Source organism: Phalacrocorax aristotelis, chromosome 17 (assembly GCF_949628215.1).
Source record: "Phalacrocorax aristotelis chromosome 17, bGulAri2.1, whole genome shotgun sequence".
Taxonomy (NCBI): Eukaryota; Metazoa; Chordata; class Aves; order Suliformes; family Phalacrocoracidae; genus Phalacrocorax; species Phalacrocorax aristotelis.
In genome coordinates, this window is record NC_134292.1 from 6,889,508 (window position 1) to 6,902,712 (window position 13,205).

At 57.1% G+C, this 13,205-nt stretch overlaps 1 long non-coding RNA gene across 1 annotated transcript; it reads right to left on the reverse strand.

The window, feature by feature from the left end:
- Positions 1 to 753: 753 nt before the first annotated feature.
- On the reverse strand, positions 754 to 6,648 carry LOC142065770 (uncharacterized). Its single transcript, XR_012663522.1, has 3 exons — positions 6,484 to 6,648; positions 1,918 to 2,042; positions 754 to 1,032 (listed from the first exon to the last, which is right to left on the reverse strand). It is a non-coding gene; the product is annotated as an uncharacterized LOC142065770 (long non-coding RNA).
- Between the last annotated feature and the right edge of the window lie 6,557 nt (positions 6,649 to 13,205).

Sequence of the window (13,205 nt, forward strand, 5' to 3'; positions counted from 1 at the left end):
TGCTGCCAAGAGGGAGGGGACCCTTTTCCCCTTCTTGCCCAGAAGGGAGCAGGAGCCAGGGACAGAGCCCCGTGGCCCATCCCCAACCCATCACCTCCCTGCTTGCACAAGAGGCAGCAGGCGGAAATAAAACACAATTCGGGGCTGGCAGAGCCAGGGAAGAGCGAGATGAGTCTTGGTGGGGAGACCAGCCTCACCTTTCATATTCTAATGCCTTGCCTTTGCCTGATTTGTGAGCTCTTGGGAGTCCTGCTGGGAATTCGCTCTAACGGAGGCACACGCCGCCGTCCCTCGGTAAATTACACAGAGATATAATGAAGGAGGAGAAATCAGTTACTCTGTGACTGCAGCTCCCCAGGGGACCTTAATTCAAATATTTGTGGAGCTGAGCATGTGGGGCGTTGGGGAGCCGCCGAGTTGGAGTGTCTCTCGACAGGTTGCTTGCAGGTGGTTGGTGATGGGGAGGCAGCGTTCTGGGCTGCGGGATCTGTCCCCGAAGGGGCTTTGGGCTTTTGATGGTGCTTTAGTGTCATTAGCCAAGGGGAAGATGCTGGGGGAAGATGGGACTGTGGCCTGGCTGTGGCTGCCTCAAAAATGGAGGTGGGCTCCAACCTGCGACTGGTAGCTGTTGGGATGGGACAACACTGTGAGCCCCTTTGGGGTGATGGGGGCACCTGCCCATCACCTGTGGCTGGCTCTGCTTCTCCCCAGCACCATCCCTTGGGGAGGGACGGGGACAAGGACCTGGGAGGGGACAGCCTGGCCGTCCTGTGGTTTCCTCCAGTGAGAGAGCAGCAGGGTTTGCAAAGCCAGGTGAGTTCTCTGCTGCCTACGTGGCCACTGTTTTCAGTAGTGAATATAGAAAGGGTTAAATGCTGCATGGCAGGGAGGAGCAGGCAAACCCCACATTGCTCAGTTTAGGAATGAGAAAATTGATTTACCTCCAGCTTCATCACCACCACTTTCCCTCTGTATGCCCTCAAGCCAGGTTTTCTGCCCTCTGTCCTCCCAGGGCATGCCAGCACCATGGACCTGAGAAAAATGGGATCCAATTTGCCCAGCCAGCAAGCTGCCCCAGCAAACGGGGCACAGCTCGGGGGCATCACCCCTTTGCTGGGTGCGTGCAAGACCCGTTAGGTTCCACTTCATCCTGCTGGCCGAGGCTGTAGCTCCACCAAGGACTTGGTGGCCTCTTGGCCGTGCTGTGGTTCTCTCACCCACTTCAGCCGTGACTGCTTTTGCCCAAGCATGGAGAGCTGGGGTGCAGGATGAACTGGGGTGCAGGGTGCCCAGTCCCCAAGGAGAGGTGGTGTGGTGGTGGCTGAGGGCAGCTGCCTTCACCCAGTGCCATTCTGCATGGCCACGCTCTTCTCTTGCAGGTCCTACACCATCACCCCAGCACTCAGAAGCGATGCTGTTGCCAGGAGTTCTGCATGTGCGCGTGAGCACATGCAGACATGCCCCCCCGCTCCTTGCACGCCCGCTCGCATGTGTGCCAGCTCTCCCGCTCCCCAACGGGCCGCTCTGCTCATGTGCCGGCATCACGCCCCAAGTGCGTGGCAGTCACATATGCGCGCACACATGCTCTCTCCAAGCTGGAGCGCCGCTCAGCATCCCTAAGTTTTGTCTCTGGATGTTGGGGCCGCCACACGCGGCGGGGATAATCCCACACCCACCCACCCACCCGCACCTCGAGTCGTGCCGCCTGCCACTGGCAAGCACAGGCACCCTCCCCGCGCCGCAGCCCCTTGCACACTCGGCGCCTTCGGGGCTGCATGTACACGCGGTCTCGTACAGATCTGCAGCACACCAACTGTTGGGAAGGGGAAGGGAAAAAAAACCCACAGATTCAGCCGAGAGAGGTGGGGGGGGAGAGAGAGAGAGAATGACAGACTGCAATCCCCCTTGAGTGCCTACCCTCATGAATATTAATAAGGTGGTAATTAAAATGCAGGGACACAGCAGGACGGATGCAGGCGCTGCCTTCGGAGCACTGGGAACGGGGGGAGCGCATCTTTCCAGGCAGGTTTTGATTCCGTTCTCTGATGAAAAGAAGAAAACGGAGCCTTCAACTTTAATCAGTTTAGAGTTTTTTTGACACGACATATCTTTAATTGCTGATATTTCTGCTCTTCTCAAACCTGGCTCCACCGACTCCAGTCTAAGCAGAGATAACGAACCATGCTGAAGTGCTGGGGATTTGTGCCGTATTTACGCCTCGACTTGTTTGCTACTTTCCTGGGGTTTCACCTTTTTGCCTGGGGTCGGAGGGCATGGCCCTGCTGCCAATTGCCTCTGCAGCAAGGTGCGGGGGCTGGAAACGTAGCCTGGCATCTCTTGTCTAGCCCCCCTCCCCACCCAACCTCCCCTGTGGCAGCCTTAGGGAAACCTGCCTTTTTTGGGTGCTAAATCCCTCTTCTTGGCCCTGGCTGTATGGTGAGCTTGCAGTTGGACATGATGCCACCTGGCCTGGGTGGTGGCAATGAGAAGGCTGGGTTGGGTTGAGTTGGGTTGGGTTGAGTCGCATTGGGTTGGGTTGGATTGGGTCAGGTTGGGTTGGAGAACAGGTCTTTTGAGGAAAGACACTGTTTCCCCTGCCCAGAGGAGGTTCCTCCAGTGTAAGAGCAGAGGTGGCTGTTGGGTTACTGAGTTATTATTAAGGAAGCTTAAGTTTCCTTCAGTAACCAGGGTTTTAGGTTGGGTGAGTCCTGTGAAGGATGCACAGGGCAGACTCAGAGGTCTGTGAGGAAGGTCAACCAAAGTGTTCATCCTTCTTGGAGAAGATGGTTCCTCCAATGGGTCTGGCCCATTGATGGAGTACCATGTCGCTAGGAAAATGAATGGAGGGTGTTGTTTGGTGCCCAAAGGGAATGTCTTGGATGTGGGAATTGGACCATGACAACCTAGAGAAGGGATTTAGGAAAACTGGAAAAGAGGGGGAAAAAAAAAGAACCCCCAAAATATCCCATCGCAGTGCAAATACTTGTTTTTGGTAAAGCCAGAATATTCGGTTTGGCCTGAAAGGTTTTTGGTTTTTATGTTTGGGGGTGCTTAATTTTATCTAGATCTCTTCTTTTACACTGAGATCATTTTTTGAACTGAAAAAAAAAAATAGATTTGTTGGAATGAAAAAGATTACATTAGAAAATGACCAAATACAACAATTCATCATGCGAGTGATGGAAGAAGATGGTTTGACATCTTCAAAGCCTTCTCCCGTGCCCACCACACGTATTTCTTTATTCTGGGGTTTTTTTTTTCATTCCAAACAATTTTTCAACTTCACCCTGAGTTTCAGGATGATTCAGCCTTTTTGAATCTTCCAGTTTTTGGTAAATCTACTATTCCTCCAAAACCAAGCAAACAAAATCCCCCTCAGCTTTTATAAAGATGAGACAGACCAAGTGAATAGAGCACAGTGCAGGTCCCCTTACAGCCCCACAGCTGGTGCCTCCATGCCAGGGTTGGAGCTGGCGATGGACGCCCCATGTTTTCTGGGCAATGGAGGCACTGTGGATCACAGACGGAGGATATAGGTTTTGCCCCACCTTGGAGATATTGTATTGCCCAAAGAGCGGCTGTGATGTTTTAGGGAGTTGCTGTGATGTGGTTGTTTGCTCCTGTATCCTCCTCGGTCCAGAGATATGTCCCAGGAGGATCTCCTGGCCTTCAGGCTAAACTGCACACCTGCACTCCCATCTCTCCCTCCCAAGCTTTGGAGCTTTCTGTCCCCTAGGAGTGTGCCCTTGAGCCTGGTGGACCTGCTTGCATAGAGAGGTGGGAAAGCAGAGCTGTGGCATTTTGGAGCCCTTAAGATTTTGTTGCCTGGTGGTCCAGGGTTGGAGCTGTTTGTGTAACGGGGTCTTTTCCATCATGCATTTTCCTGTAAGGATGTGGATGCCCTTATCTACCAGGGGGTGCAGCAGGTTGGGTGTCTTGGGCTCTGCCCCATGGCTGGCTGATGAATCCCTGTTGTCCTGCCCTACGGCAACGAAGCAGCTGATCCAGCTTTGGGCTTTACTGGATTCAACTGCTGGATCCATCTTGTTGCTCTGATTTTTGTCATCTGAGGCAAATAATCTGAGTGTGGTGGGAGGGCTGGTGAGCCTGGGTGCAGGTAGGGGTTGGGAATTGAGCTGAACTCCTTGGATGGAAGGGCACTAACCCAGCTAAAGCCCTTTGCTGAGCACTGGCTTTTCATGACACCTGTGTGAGCAAAGGAGAGGGGGTGACACCTCCTACCCCCTCCCCGGCAACATACCCCTTCCACAAAGCTGCCCCATGCCCTGCAGCAGCATGGGGTGGCCCTGGGAACCCCAGGCACCTTGGTGGGACCCTGACCCCTTGCTGGAGGGAGTAAAATGGATCCCTTTGCTCAAGAGATCAGCACGATGCAGACTCCTCTGCACTCACACCAGGGTGAGCCGAAGCCAGGGTTGATTTGGGGTGAACTGCCACAGAGCCAGTGAACCTGTGTCCAGTTTTGCCCATCGGGGTCTTGGGTTTGGATGGTTTGTTGTATTTTGGGTTGGCCAGGTGTTTCTTTACTCATCCCTTCTTGCCTTTTAATAGACTGGATACCATGGCCTGGGGTTGGATCTCTCCTCCCATGCAGGTAATTTTGCAGGACTGGCTGTTGAGTTGGCTTTCCTTGGCCATGCTGGAGCTATGAAAGGTGAGGATGTGCTGGTGTCTCCATCAAGGACCACAGCACACAGAAGGGACAGGCAGGTGAGGGACAAGGAGATGGTAGCTGCAGTGAAGACAGCACCCATGGAAGGGGCCACCTTGGGACTAGCCAGCCTCAGCCGGGGGAAAAACAAAGCAAAGGTACTTCGGGTGTTCAGTGAGGAAAAAAATAATTTCTCCTGTTTTTTTTTTTTTTTTCTCCTCCTTCATCTTCTCCTTTCTGCTCCCCTGCAGTGCTACAACAGCTGGTTTGAGGCAGGATAAGGACAAGGTCTAGCCAGTGTCTGAGCCCCCCCTTTGCCCCAAACCTCCCACTGCTGCCATCAAGTCTGTGCTGAAGAAACCTTGGGAAATATCAGGTTTGCCGTGCAGATGGAGTGATGGGGCCCTGAGAGGTGGGGACAGCCCCAGGTGGAGGGGACAGACCTGGGTCACAGTACTGGGAAGGGTGGGAGTGCAAAACGCTACAGTGGACAGAGGGAGAAGGCGTCACTGTGCTGTTAACAGAGAATTTAGGTGGTGAAACGCAAATGGGACCTGGTGACTTGTGTGGGAGCAGAGGCTGGGCTTGGACGTGAGGAGCGTGGGAGGGAGGGTACAGGATGAGCCCCAGGTACTGCTTCCTGGTGACACCCCTCCGGCAGTCCCCGTCACCCCCCAGTCACATCCTGCTTGTGCTGGCTCATGTCTCATCCTGCTGCCTGCAGTTTCTCAATCCCTTTCGCTCCTGCCAGCATTTCCTGGATGCTGAGGTTGCTGCGGGGCCCATGGGGCAAGGCAGGGCCAGGGGGAGCTCCCAAGGCACCGGGGAATTTAGGATGGGGGAGTAAACAGAGGTGTAATTGCTCGCCTAGGGATGGTCAGAACCTGGCCCTGCTCCAGCTCCTGCCTGTGTCCTGCCATCACTTGTTCATCCCCTGACCATCAACTGTGTGGTGCCACAGGGGCTCTGGCTGTGCATCTCCTGGTGCACAGGGAAGGCTCCCAGGTCTCCCATGCATCCATCCTGCTGCCTCGAGCCCCGGTGGCTAAGGCAGAAAGCTGAGGTGGAAGTGAGCTCGATACTTATTCCCCTCCTCTCTCGTGTCCTGAGTCCCTGTACTGAGCAACGGCTCTGCAGGGATGTTTGCAAGAGCCGAGCTAGGGCTGCAGAAAGCGCTGCTCCTGCGGGGCTGTGTCGGTGAGGAGCCCAGCCTGACTGCAGTCCCAGACTGAGCTGTGCTCAGGTCCTGCAGAGAAAACAAACACTGAACTCCGTCCTACCCTATTTTACAGCAGAACTGCCATTTAAGGGAGGATTTGGAGAAGAGACATCTTCCTCTCTCAGATTCCTTCCTGCCAGTGCAAACCGCCCCCTCCACCTTATGCTGGACCCCACTCTGCAGAGCATCCCAGCGGCTAAAGGGTCATCCTCTGGCTGCAGCTTTCCTGAGCTCTCTGGGTCCCTACTTTGTGCCCTGTGCCCTTTCCTCCTCTCCAGCCCCATCTCTGGGGGAGCTGTGCTTACAGCTCGCTGGCAGTGGGCTCCAGGAAAGGTAGTGTCCTCCTCCGGGACGGTTTGTGCCCTGGCACTGGAGCAGCTGGGCTGAGCCAGCCAGCACAGGGGGTTAGCAGCGGCCGAGCCGGTGCCTCTTGGCTCAGCTCAGGGCTGGGGTGCTGGGCTTCAGATTTCTGGCCTTGAAGTCCTTCTGCAACGGCCAGGAGATTTCAAGGGGAGTTTTCAGCGGAGCAGGGAGATGCTGCAATACACCAGCGAGCTCGAACCTTGGATGGGGGGGGTGGGTCAGCTCTTACCTCTGCCACAGTCTTTCTGGGATAACCTTGGTCAACGCTTTGTGCTTTGCTTGTCCTGCTGAAAAGCAGAGACGCAGCTCCCGCTCCTGTGCTGCTAAATCTGCTTGTGCTCAGAGCCTGGCTGGCAACAGGGGGAGAGCAGAGGGGGTCCGCACAAACACCGGCATTTTTAGCACCGGGGTTGCACCGGGGTTTAGCCTCGGGGGAGCTTTCTCCTCACATGGTTTTTACCCATGCGTGACATTGCTTTTGCTCGCTGCTTCCTACCCACTGTGTTGAAGGAGAGGCTGAGTCCCAGCACTCGGTGGAGGGCTGCTGGCTCCTGCCAGAGCTGCACTGCAGCAGGGCTGAGCCGCGGCTCCCTGTACCCGGGGTTCTCCGTCCACAGACCTTCGGGGCTGCCAGTCCCACTGTGACCCCCGAGCAGCGTCATGTGGGACCCCAGCTCCCACCCTCACCCAGCGCTGAGGCCTGTGGCGACTTGCAGGCTCGGGGTGTGGGTGCCCAGGGAGCATCCATGCCTGGATGAAGAGCTCCCACGAGCAGAGCCATGGGGACCACAGCACCTGGGGTGCTGCGTTTCACCTTGCCTGGCCTACAGGAAGGCAAGACACCTCCAGGGGAGTCCACGAGGGTTATTGCACCCACGTGGAGCTTGGGGCTGGGATCGTTGCTTGCCATGGGGTGCTGGCATCATGCATCCTTCTTCCTGCATCACCCTCTGGCCAGCACCCAGGGGAGCAGAGCCAGGCAGGGACCCAGCCCAGGGCTCCCGGGTGATGGAGGAAGGGTCACTCCACTCCGGGGGAGGTCCATGCTCTCTGCTCCTTCCCTCCAGGTCAGGCAATGGTTAAATTCCTTTCCAGCTGAGCTGGCAAGCAGAGCCCAAGCATATTAGTCAGATCCCTGTAGGGGGTGGGGAGGAGGAAGGAGAGAGCAGCGAGGAGGGGCCGGAACGGAGAGCCGAGAGCTGAGCTATTCTCCGGGGCGCGAGTGCAGGGAGGCAGGCGCAGCAGGAGTTGCTGCTTCCCAGAAACTTGATTATTTTTAACCCAGGAAGAAGAAAGGAAGGGGGGGGGGGGGGGGGCCGAAAAAAAAAAAAGGAAGGGGGGGGTAAATCTGGAGGAACTGGGAAACGGGCAGTTGGCATTTGCAGACAGCTTGGCAGAAGGGAGCGAAGGTGGGCGAGGGATGTGGCGTGGCGCAGGGATGCCAGGGCTGCCCCATGTGCTGCCCCGCACGGCCCCGGTCCTGGCGTGGTGGCAGGGCCAGGACACAGAGCGGTGCCTGGCCTGGCTGGCGGTGCCCCCGCCGTGGCGGCAGAGCCCAGGCTGCCCCGCGCCTTCGCCACCTCCGGCCTCTCCCAGCATGTGTTGGTGCCCCCCGGGCTGCGTGCCGGGGGCCAGGATGCGGCCGGTTTCCCTCCCACCCACACACTCGGGCACGTTTACCAGTAATTGTGGCTTCCCGGATCCCTCCTCTCCCCCTCCTCTTCCCCCCTGCTTGAGGCTGCGGCTGTTTCAGAGATCGGGAGGGAAGCAGGGGGCTTGGGGGGGGGCCGCTGGTGGGCACATGCTGGCGGCTTTGGGGGTTGCTGGTGGGACCCCACATCTCTGCAGGGCTGGGTCTTGCTGGGGCACAGTGGGGAGCTGGGGCTCCCCAGTTGCTCTGGAAGGCAGGCCAGGTTGCCTGAGGGATGGATACTGGTGGTATCACGGAGGAGAAGGCAAGGTCTTCCTTCTTGCATTGCCTCACCACGCTTCAGTGGGAGTCTGGCATCAGAGACGTCAGAGAGGTCTCAGTGGCGTTCTGGCTGCATTGTGAGGCTGTGTTTGGTCTGTGGTACAAAGCCCCAGGGCACTAGTTTCGAAGCCCTGCAGCTGGCAGATCTTTGGGGAGCTGCTTCCCCAAGCCCACAAGTCATGCTGCAGGTCTGGGCTCCTCCTTGGCAGGCTGGCTAAAAGTTCCCTGCAAAGGTCGAACACTTTCTGGCCCAAGCACACGAAGTGAAGACATACCATCAGGTATTTATTTCACTGCAGCACCCACACTTGGTGGCAACTTCGTGTCCTCCATGGCAGAAGCGTTACAAGCCCTGGGTGCAGGGCTTTGCTGGGAGCAACTGGGAGCTGGAGACCCCATTCCCGAGGTGCAGAAGCAATGCCAGCTACGAAGGCACGCAGGGGAGCTTGGCACCCTGGCATTGGGAGCCAAGGGCACTGCTGCAACGAGATGGTGATGGGAGATGTGAGCAACGGACAGAGCTGGTGCTTTCCTCCTCTGAGCCTCGCCAAGGGAAGCCTGTGCTGGGAAACAGCACCGTCTCTGTAGACACACCATGGCCAACCAAGGTAAACCGAGGGGATGAGGCAGGTTTTGCCATCCAGGTCCTCTGCGGGACTTCTGCTGTCATCTTCTCTGGTCTGCCACAGCAGCCAGATCCTGAGTGGGACTGGTTTTATCCACACAGCAATGTCAGTGCCATGTACCCAAGGGAGAAGAAGTCCTTGATTTAGCAGACATGACCAGATCTGGCCAGAAAATGGTTCTTGTTCCCTAAAGGCAGAGAGAGACAAGGACAAGCAGCTCAGCTGAGCTAGCGTTGGGTTGGGCACCTCTCAAACTGCATCCCACGCTGGCAGAACGTGCCAACTGTTTGGGTTTTCTACAAAAACCCCTTTCGACAGAGGTGCCCCTGCTCTGAGGGGTCCAAGTGGGGCTCGCCAAGGGTATTTGACATGTTCTAGACCCCAGGGCAATGTCAGCCCATCCCATCCAAGCAGGTTGGAGATGGGGAGCTTCCCTGTTACCAGCCTGGATCACTAGCGAGGAAAACACGTCCAACCCGCTGGGTATTCCCTCGCGCCTCCTTTCCAAGCATTAAAAGTGCTAATTAAACCCGAGCTGTGCTCTGGTGTCTGGAGGGATCAGATGCCTTTCCCAGCAGACCGGCAGTAGGTCTCTGTGGGGATGGTCCCTAGTGCCAACCAGCAGCAGAGAAGGTCCTTTGGCTGTGCTGCTCTTTGCACCCGAATTTTGAAGATGGGTGATGCAGCCCTGGAGCTGGGGATGTTCCCAAAGCGGCTCATCTGCTGGGCAGCCCTGTGGACAGTGGGGTGGGAACATTGCCACCCCCAAAACCATGGGTGTAGTGGAGGCAGGGCACACAAGCTCTCCTCCTGATGTCTTGCCCTCCAGGGTATTCGGAGCTGGCTCTCACAGAAGAGCTGGGGTGGACACAGGGCGGGTGTTTCCAGCGGACAGCAGGAATTCCTGACTTTTGGCCAGTTCTGGGCATTAATTCCCTCCTGGGAGGGAGGCTCGGCTGCATCCCAGACCTCCAAAGGTACAAAAGCCCCTCAGAGGGCAAAGGGCCCGAGAGGGGAAAGGGTAACTCCTCCAGTGGTGGTGGGGAGACAGGTTGGAGGAGAGGAAGGGTGATTGTTATTCCTGTGATTTTGCATGAGTGACCTCCCATTGTTTCCTTAAACCTAAGGGAGCTAAAGAGCTGCTGGAGCAGCATGCACTGAGGTCCCCAAGCGGGGAGAAGGTCCCAGGCTCTACGGTTCTTGTCCCCGCTGCTTGGAGAATGTGTGCACATCCCCCAAGCTCCGCAGTGAGGCAGAGGTGTCTGTCTGACCGTCACTGTTTTCCCAGGGAGCAGTTCCGTGGGTCCTTACAGCTGAATGGTGCCCACTGGGGAAGCTGCCTCTCCGCCAGGCCACATCCAACTCCCCAGGGGGCTCTTTCCCCCCAGCCCTGCACCCCTTGCCCTGAGCCCCATAACCTGGGCTTGCAGGGAAAGCTGAGCCCAGCAGCTGCACCCAAAACTAGCTAAGGACCTTGGGGCCAAGCTGGGAACCGCTCACACCCCATGGCCACCTCACTCCGCAGCAAGCTCTGCTCCCCCTGCTACAAGGGCACCTGGGACTGGGGCTCGCCGGGGGCTCGGGGCGATGGAGGGCCCTCCGAAGAGCCCCTTGTGCTGGAGGGAGACCAGCTCTCTGCTGGCAGGGTATTTTTTTTTCTTCCTCGCTCTTTGTTAAGCTCCCTTTCAGCTGAAATGGCAATGCCTGGGTGTTCTGAGCTGACAATAATTGCTGCAGTCTAGACACTGTCTGGTATGAGGCACGGGGAATCAAAGAGGCCCCTTCTCTCACTGCGACTTTCACACATGCTCCCTCGCTCCGGCTCCTTCCTTCTCCCTCTCCCATGTTCCCTTGGTCTTTGCCTTTCCCCCCCCCCCCCCCCTTGCTCCTCTCTATCTGCTTCTCCCCGAGATGGAGGAGAAGCGTCAGCATCTTCCCCCCCACGCTCTCCCTCTCTGCCGTCTGTTCCTCTCTCCCGCTCCCCCTCTCCCTCGCTCGCTCTCTCCTTCTCTCATCTGTCTCCTCTCTCCTTCCTCCACTCTTACCTTTATGCTATTCCCTTCCTCCCAAAGTTAGCAGAGAAGGGGGGGGGGCTGCTGGCAGTGCTAGGGATTTAACTCCTTCCTCACCCTCTTGCAGGTTCTCCTCCCCATCCCAGTCCCTCACCAGGATCTGGGGTGCCCGGCTGCTTCGGGGCACTGGGCCGCCCGAGCCCATGCTGGGGCTATGGCACAGGTCCTGTGAGAGGTTGAGGAGGTGTCTGTCGGGGCTGGTCTGGGTCGGATGCAGCCTGGTTGGGGTGAAGGGGACCAATGCACCCATATTCCCGGCCCTGGGAGCAGAGGGGAGTTGCCAGCATCCCAGGGCTCATCGTAGTTTGTCCCCTCCAGTGAACTCCGCACAAGGTGGGAGGTTGATCTGAGGCTGTCCTGGCCACGTTCACCCCGGTGTGGTGGGCAGGAGGAGGGTGGTTTGCTCTGCAGCTGGTGCTGCCTCTCCCACCTACCACAGAGATCGCCTTTGCTCTCCCCTTGCCTTCCCCACGCCACAGATGTCTCCCGGCTGCGAGGGAACCCATCCTCGGGGACGTAGGTTGCTTCTTCCAGCCGCTGTAGCAAATCAAAAAGAGATGGTTTTTCCAGCCACCCACCCACCCCAGACCTCAGCGGAGCTTGCCATGCTGCTGGAAGGGGAGATTCATCCGAGCTCACACGTGGATTGCAGCAGCGCCGCTGCCTCAGGCTGAGCTCAGCCGCCCAGGCACTGCCCTGTGCCTGCTGCAGGCTCCGGCTGGGCCATGTCCCGCCAGCACGTCCTTGGGACACCACGCAGCCGGTTCCAGTCACTCAGGGATTAGGCTTTTCTGCTATAATGCTATTAACAGATCATTTCTAGCTCAACACTGGTCTTCTATTAACCTCTGATCCCTGTGCAAAAGACCCTTTTTCTGTAAAGCCCAACAAAAAATGCCAAGTTTTAGTTAATGTAAGATCTCATCACAGAGGACAGACTGTAAATGCTTTTACAAGTGGGGAAACTGAGGCAAGAGGCAGCGAGCCCATTGGGTCAGTCTGCTGAGGCCAAAGCTGCCGCAGGGCCACGTGATTCCCCTCTGTGGGACCCAAATTTGGGGCCAGGGAATTTCAAGGTGGCAGAGCCGCTCGCTTCACCATCCATGGGCACAAGCGAGCAGCTCTCCCCGCAACCTCCAACATCTCAGTGGCAGCCGTGCTGCTTGCTTACCACGGAAAAGTCACATTAGGAAACTATGCGATGTATTTTTAACTGTCTATAATGCAATTTAACAGCTGGAAAGGAGGAAGAAAGCCAACCCCATGCAATCAGCCAGATCTCTGCTGTCCACAAGCGAGGGCTTGGTGGACTCGAGGTTTTTTAGTATGGTTGGGGAACTTGTTTGGGAAAAGGGCAGGAAACAAGCTCATCCTCGAGACAGGCTCTGTCTCAAGGGAGTCAGCGAGTAGAGGCCAGAGGCCAGAGGATGTAGCAGCTCCCGGCGTGACACACTCATCCCCAGAATCCACCATGCTGCCTGCATCTGTAGATGTTGAGCGCTGTGCTTAGCTCTGATTTCCCCAAAGAGCTGGGTAGCTTGGCCGTGCTTTGTCATTGGGATTGTTTGCATGCTCTGACAATGGGGCTTGCAGTGGAGGTCCCTGGGAGCCAGGCTCTTCTAAACATCTGCCCTGCACTGGAGGCACAGAACATGGGACACATTTGTCCCCACTGTCCCCAGTCCCAGGTTCCTGCAATGCTCCTGGGGCTGAATTGGCTGTGGTGGTGGGTGCTGCCAGGCTGCTCCACCCTCCTCCTACCCCTGGGTCCCCACACTGCCTTCCTGGCCACCCCCCAGCACCTTCCCCTGTGTGCAGGGAGGGAGCTCAGTGGGGCTGCGGTGTGAGCAGGATGCAGCACCCAGGACCTGAGGCATCACCTCCTGCCTTCCCTGCCTGCATCCTGGGGCAGCATCTGCCTCCTGTGCACCGAGCTCCTGCCAGAGAGGGGCAGAAATGGCTGGTAGTTGTGCTGCTCTCTGTGCCATTCAGTTAGAAGCACTCCTCCACCACCAGCAACGGGTCTCTAATGGGGCTGAACCCTAACTGGGGACCCTCTGCAAGGTGGGAGCTCTTTGGGTAACAGTAGTGAGGCTTGCCTGGGGTGGTTCAGTTGGCTTGCTGCCTCCAAGCAGCTGGATGTTTTGGGCACAAGTCTGCTGCCATCATTGTTGTTCCCCTGCTATCCTTCTCCTTGGAGAACTTCTCCCCCCCCCACCCCGCCTTGGTCCCCAAGACTTAGAGGAAGAGAGCGAGACTATCTCCAGCCCTGTCCCAGGGG